The 7,500-nt window shown below is 46.3% G+C and overlaps 1 non-coding gene across 1 annotated transcript; it reads right to left on the bottom strand.

Annotated features, from left to right (window-relative positions):
• Positions 1-6,655: 6,655 nt before the first annotated feature.
• trnaq-uug (transfer RNA glutamine (anticodon UUG)) lies at positions 6,656-6,727 on the bottom strand. Its single transcript has one exon. It is a non-coding gene; the product is annotated as a tRNA-Gln (tRNA).
• Positions 6,728-7,500: the final 773 nt, after the last annotated feature.

Here is a 7,500-nt window from a genome sequence, read left to right as displayed (position 1 = left end):
TCGGATATATTTCCGTCCCGATTTCCAGAGATTAAGGCGTCGTTCCCATCCAAGGATCACAAAAAGCACCCGCTTGTATCCCAAGAGTTGAGCATGAAAGAGATTTCATAATGACCAGGATACACTTCAGTTTTTCCGAGTTTGCTGGGAACGTGCTGAGAAGCCTGTGGTGCCACATTAATGCCGCCCTGCTCCTTATCGCAGAGGAAACGCTTTCATTCGCAGACTTAACGGCCGCGGCCTGGCCCTACCCTGGGTGGGGAGAGTCTAAGTTTAGCCCCTGAAATGGCCTGACCCTGTGGATTAAAGCGCACAGGCGTGTTTATAAACGGCCAGCTCGTGCTTTTTCCGCTGGTGCTGCACCTACACGCCAGTGGTTAGCACACCCTGCGTAGGTTTTCCAGGTTTTTTCCCCGGGACTTTTCCGAACGTCTCCCTGGCTCTCTCTCTCTATATCTGTCACTCCAGGCTATCATCTGGAAGTCTGCCCCTCCCGACTTTTCACCGTGGATGGCAGGCAGGGGCCCACGGAGGCGGAGTTCTGGAACCAGAGGCACATTCTTGTGACATCACAATGCCACAACGTGACATCACAAGCCTTCATTATTGTGACAAAAAATAATTGTCAGCCCTGATCACAACGGCTCAGTCTGGCATCATAAGCCTTCCTCATTATGATAAAAGATTACCGTCTGCTCCTGGGTTCTATTGTGCCGAACTGTCGCGTCCGTGTGTGTGCGTCTCTCCTGTCGACTCTCGACGTGAAAGCCGACGCCTATAGCTTTTGTTGTTGTTCGTTTTTCCGTTCAAACGCACGCCAGTCCTCCTTCCACTCACGCCCGCAGAGCGCGGAGCGTTCAGAAACTCACGAGGCCCCGTTGCGCAACCTGCGGAACCTGCCGCGTGTATTTGTAATCAAACAATCTGGCTGTAATTATCGTTTTTCCGAGGTCAGGGAGCGATTCACACTCTGCCAAGCGATGACGACGGCTGTTCCTGCTCCTCACCGTTCGGGCCGGGCCTGCTCAGCCAGGCGATGAAGCCGCACTCGTTCCCTTTGTGTGCTTCCTTTTGAGTATCGCCACGTACGGCGCATACGTAGCTATATTCAGCAGCTGTGAAATATGAACCGAGCCAGTGAAGGCCAGTTCATAGCTTGGTGATGGATGATTAGCCCAGCGGATATCGCTACATTGTTACCAATGTAACCACGTAATTGCTGGACCTTGATTTTGAACGTTGTCGCTCGTACAAAGTATGCACACATAACCGATAAGAGCGCACTGCGAAGTGGAATCGTTTGTCCGCTCAAGACATGGAAGCTAGCTGTTGAAACGCTAATGGTGATTCCAGATGAGAATATTCTAAAATAACTTTCTATAATGTAATGTAATGTAATGTAATGTAATCAGGCTGTTATGACAAATGAGCTTGAGACGGGGTCAAAGTTCAATAGAATTCAATGGAATAGAAGTCTCAGTGACGGGCACAAGGATGAAACGAAAACATAATCGCCAATGATCATACACCACCGAACTACAGACTGACCTTATGGAACACCGAGAGACCATACGCTCGACTGCGAAACCTCTGTGATGTCACCACTGCAGCCTTCGCATTGTGATGTCATCAGAATGCGCCGTTGGTTCCAGAACTCATCCAGATGCACTGCTTCCGCAACATTCCATCTGCAGAGATCAGGGCCCTGTGTCTAAAATGGCAGTGTTTGGGTTAATTAGCTGGAGGGGACAGTGTGCATCAGGGATTTACACAAGAGTAACATTTCTTTTGCCTGATTTATTGACTTGACTCTCTCTTGGCTGATTCATACCTGGTTGCTCAACCATTTTAGTTTAGAACAAAAATGTGGCAATGTTTTGTTGGTGTGTGTGTGTGTGTGTGTGTGTGTGTGTGTGTGTAGAGGGGGCGATTCTGCACACTGCACATTAAATTAATAATAATAATTTGTTATTGAGTTGATGCTTTTATCCAAAGCATCTTACAGTTGATTAGACAAAGCAGGGGCCAATCCCCCTGCAGCAATGTTGGGTTAGGGGCCTTGTGCAAGGGCCCAACAGCTGTGCGGATCTTATCGTGGCTACACCGGGGCCTGAACCACCAACCTTCCGGGTCCCAGTCATGTACGTCAGCCGTGTTCGGAAATGAGAACACTAACTAAAATAAACACATATGTGAGTATCTCAAAAGTGTAATACAGTGGTTAGCAAAGTGGGCTTGTTCCTCAAAAGATTGTTTCTCAGAGATTTTTCACTTTCCCAAAGTGCTCAACTAAATTTGTTCAGTAATATGAAAAGAAAGGCTCTGGATAAGAGTGCTAAAAGGTGAAAGGTGATGTAATGCAGGATAAAGACAGACTGTCTCTCCACAGAGGGCAGGTCAGAGAGAGTGGCTGGTTTTAAATTGCAGGGTGCTGAGGGTGTCCGCGGCCTGTTCAGGAACGGTGTTTTATCTGGACCGCGTGTGAGGAGGGCGGTGTGGCACTGAGCTTCTCTCAGCCACAACATCTAAAAACACGACCAGCGGAGCGGGAGTCTCTGACCGAGAGAGCCGCCTAAATACAGAGGACATCACCCGTGTATTTATACACACACACACACACACACACACACACGTATAAATACATACACACACACACACACACACGCACGTATAAATACATACACACACACACACACACGTAGAAATACATACACACACACACACACACTTGTAGAAATACATACACACACACACACACACACACGTATAAATACATACACACACATGTATATTAATACACACATGCATAAATACATACACACACGTATAAATACATACACACACATGTATATTAATATACACATGCATAAATACATACACACGTATAAATACATACACACACGCACGTATAAATACATACACACACATACGTATAAATACACACACACACGCACGTATAAATACATACACACACACACGTATAAATACATACACACACGTATATTAATACACACATGCATAAATACATACACACACGTATAAATACATACACACACATATATATGTATATATATATAAATACACACACATATAAATACGCACACACACACGTATAAATACTAAATACACACACACATATATATGTATATATATATATAAATACACACACTCTCACACACACACACACACACACACACAATATGCACATACCTGCACACTTTCCTCAGAGCTGGAATTGTGCTGCTGACTGTAAATCACTGGTGTGGAGCAGCGATGTTTGAATCCCCCTGATTGGGCAAACCGGGGAGAAAAAAAGGTTCATTTGAGCGAAAGAATTTTGCGTGGCCCAATATCACTTCCTGCAGAGCTCCAAGTGAAGGTTTAGGGAGCATTCCCTCAAAAATCAAGAAAAAGGGGTTCTTCAGCTTGTCTCCATAGAGGAACCCTTTTCAGTTCTTTATGGAACCCTCTGTCATGAAGGTGTGATGTGTGTAAGCTACCAGACAGAGCCATTTTCCCAACAAAGAACCCTTAACTAGATAGGGTTCTCCTGTGGAATCACACGGTTCCTTTCAGAACCATTTTTTCAGAGGGTGTAGGCCTCGTACTGAGGTGGGTGTTCTCTACAGTAATCACATCCGTATTTACACCCTGCTTTCCCCTACACACTCCCTACACACTCCCTGTACACTCCCTACACACTCCCTGTTCACTCCCTACACACTCCCTACACACTCCCTGTTCACTCCCTGTTCACTCCCTACACACTCCCTACAAACTCCCTGTACACTCCCTACACACTCCCTACACACTGGCTAGAGACCCAAGCTGTTTCCTCCCTGTGACACTATAGACTCTCATCTCTGCAGTACAGACACAGACCCCTGCAGTACAGACACTGACCCCTACAGCACAGACACTGACCCCTGCAGGACAGACACAGACCTCTGTAGTACAGACATTGACCCCTGCAGTACAGACACAGACCTCTGTAGTACAGACACTGACCCCTGTAGTACAGACACTGATCCTGCAGTACAGACACTATTATAAGCTTGCTGTCAGTACCGAGGAGCTGAAAAGAGTGTGGTGGGCTCTCTCTCTCTCTCCCTCTCTCTCGCTCTCTCTCTCTCTCTCCCTCTCTCTATTCCTCTCTCTCCCCCTCTCTCTCTCCCTCTCTCTCACTCTCTCTCTCTCTCCCTCTCTTCCCCTCTGTCTCTCCCTCTCTCTCCCTCTCTCTCTCTCCCACCCTGTCCATACTGCTGCCCGTGTGCATTTAGTCAGATCCTTGATAACGGGTCACAGGAAGCAGGGACCTGTGTTGTTTCCTGTGCGCATCCACAGCCCTAGGAATGAGCTCTTATCTTCTGCATGCCCCTGCTTCCCCCTGTCAGCCTCCGATCAGACTGCAGATTTACCCCCTTTCTGCCCCCGCCCGGAGGATCCACCCCCCCACCCAAGGATCTACCCCCACCCCACCCCGCCTATTTCTGCTCTCGGAATGAGAATGGAGGAAGTAGGGACTGTAAACACAGGAAGAGGTAGATTTCTCATATTGGCCCAAAAGAAGGTTTGGGATACTGAGTGGCTTTTTCTCTGATGAATACTGCACTGTATCACTGTATGACTGAACTGGACCATTTCTTTATATGCACGTGCGTGAATAGGAGTGTGTGTGTGTGTGTGTGTGTGTGTGAGTGTGAGTGTGAGTGTATGTGTGTGTGTGAGTGTGTGTGTGTGAGCGTGTCTGTGTGTGTGTGTGTGTGTGTGTGTGTACTGCATGTGTGTGCATGTGTGTGTGTGTGTCTTTCCCTCAATGCACTGTTATTCTCTCTCCAACGGCTGAAGGGGCATCCCGTTACCCATAAATCCCCTGGGTGACAGAGCAGGGGGTGGCCGCGTTCCGCATTCCGTGTTCCGCGTTCCGTGTTCCGTGTTTCCACGCGCACAGACGCCCGCCCTAACGAGGCTCTGAGGCCTCGTGGGGGTCAGAGGTCAGGCTCGTGATCGGGCCGAGGGCGCTGTCAGCTCCCCGCGTGTGATCTCCGGCGGTGAAACGCCGCGCACGAGACACCGCTCCGACGCCGGGTCGGAGGTCACGTCCCACAGAGCCGCTTTCTTCTTCTTCTTCTTCTTCTTCTTGGCCTCACGCTGATTGCCCGGCGTGAAATGCAGAGATGAAACGCCCGCCAGGGGAATTGTGTCGCACCGAGCCGCCAGAACCGGGCTTCGTTTTTCAAGCTCATTTCTTGCTCTGGCTCGGACATGTTGCCCGCTAGTGCCACTGTGGTCGCTGCTGCTGGGGGCAACAATATGGTAAAAAAAATAATACAGAGTCAATAATGAAAAAATAATAATAATTTTTTTAAAATCCTTTTCTGAGGAATTTCAGTCTGCACAACCTCCCTCTCGTCCTGCACTGGGTGGTGGAGGGTTTTCTGATGGGTTTTTGTAATTAATGTGACGGGTTTTGAAAAAGATTATATATATATATATATATATATATATATATATATATATATATATATATATATATGTATATATATAAATTTGACTTCGCTCATCCCTAACAAATTACTCAATGACACTCACTGCATTCTGGCTGTGAAGCTGTTGAAGCGAACATGAACTGGCAAAAGCTTTGATTGTGAGCGATTATTCCGAAAAAGAGAGCAAATGACGGGACTTGAAAACACGACCCCGTGAATCACATTGCCAAGTTTATTGGCAGCACTAAAATTTAACAACAACACGACAACGACGACAAATGGAGAAAAACTAACGTTGCCAATTATGATCTCCTTTGGATTAAACGGTGGCAATAACATCCACAGTATTCCCCTTTCGCAGTATGCGATGACACTGCGAGGAAAATGTGAAATTATAAATATGGCTACCGTCGGCTACTGTTTAATTCCTTCGTAACTTCTGGCGGTAACTGAAGCGTTGAAGCAGACTGCTGAAGTGTAAGTTCAATTAAAAGTGTCGCGACTTTTGTTCCTAATTAAAGCACTCATTAGCGATAGCTGCGATCCACTGGGTGGTCCTAGTAAAATCCCAGTGATATTTGTTGTCCATTAATGGTAGCTGACTTGGATACCAGTAAAATAAGGTCAATTAAAGCCCTGAAATAAGTCTTTTTTTATTAGTAAAGCGGCGACGTAAAGTGGGCTACTGGGAACTTTTGTAGACGTTTGGTAACGTTTAAAAAGTTGATCAACTGCCAATATGTTCAAAACATTTTAAACTCGTAATAACTTCCCTGCTGTGTCATACTGCCTTCTATTGGATTTTGTGGGGCACTGCAGAAGAGTAACAAGAGAAATCATTTTCTCTTTTTGGAAATTGAATAAGACTCGCTGGAGAGCTGCCCATCTGATGCATGTTTAGGGGTCCTGTTTTGGGGGTTCCCCTCGATAATGTCCAGCCTGGTTTTTTTGGGGAATAAACTCGACTCTAGCCCCGGCTGAAAGCGGCAAAAAGGTTTGCTGCCGAATGTCAGCAGAGCATGATTTGGTATTAGGTTTCGACTTGTTGCGCCAGTTCAAGGCGTCTTCGCTTTAATAGTCCCTTTTTGTTAACGATCTGTCCCGACTGTTAGACTGTCCCGTCGCAGAAATGTGCTCGTTTCAGCGCGACAAATGCTTAAAACTGAAGGTTCTACCGAGATTTGAACTCGGATCGCTGGATTCAAAGTCCAGAGTGCTAACCATTACACCATAGAACCACAGCCGGGTACCTGTATGGGAATTTTGGAATGTGAAACACTAATGAAGGAAAACGCCATTTTAAAAAAAGGGTGTTTTTGGTCTCTAGTCTTATGGATTGCAGCGCTGGAAAATTAATGTTTTAACACTGACGTCCGTCGTTTCCCAATCTTGTTTTGAGAGCTACGGCATGGAGTTGGAGTTATCTTCCAATCTCTCTGTATGTGAGGAGGGCTTATAAGATCACCTCAGTCTGTTTTTAGTGCAACGCCACTTTTGTGCCAATGTGCAAAATATGTTTCTTCGTGTCACCAATAAAACGTAACCTACAGACCTAAACTTCCCTTAGCGTTACCAATTTAGTAACCTACAAACAAAACAGATTTGAATTCTCCCTGGATAATACTGTATTTCTCCAAAACAAATAACAGTAGCGAAAACTCTCACGTCTCACGGAGCCGCGCTGCCCAACATGGCCGCAAGGTGGCAGACCGAGTCCACTGTGACGCATGGGTCTTTGATGGATGATCATTCTACGTCTGATCATTGATTCTACGGAATGAATTCCCACGACTGATGACTCCCTGCTACTGCGCCTGCAATAAAACTCTTAATAATCGGCGTTTTTTTCTTGTAAAGGGACGTACACAATAGCGTAGGAACTATTGCTTTCTCCGTTATTACACGTAAAGAAGGGCCAAGGGGATCCTGGCCTGTTGGCTGGCTCCTAGTGAAAACAGCACAGCCCGTTGTTCACAATAGGTTGATTATTTGGTGAATAAACCCTACTGTA

Source organism: Conger conger, chromosome 5 (assembly GCF_963514075.1).
Source record: "Conger conger chromosome 5, fConCon1.1, whole genome shotgun sequence".
Lineage (NCBI taxonomy): Eukaryota > Metazoa > Chordata > Actinopteri > Anguilliformes > Congridae > Conger > Conger conger.
The sequence above is the reverse complement of the archived record's forward strand: the minus strand, read 5'-3'. Positions and strand labels throughout refer to the sequence as shown.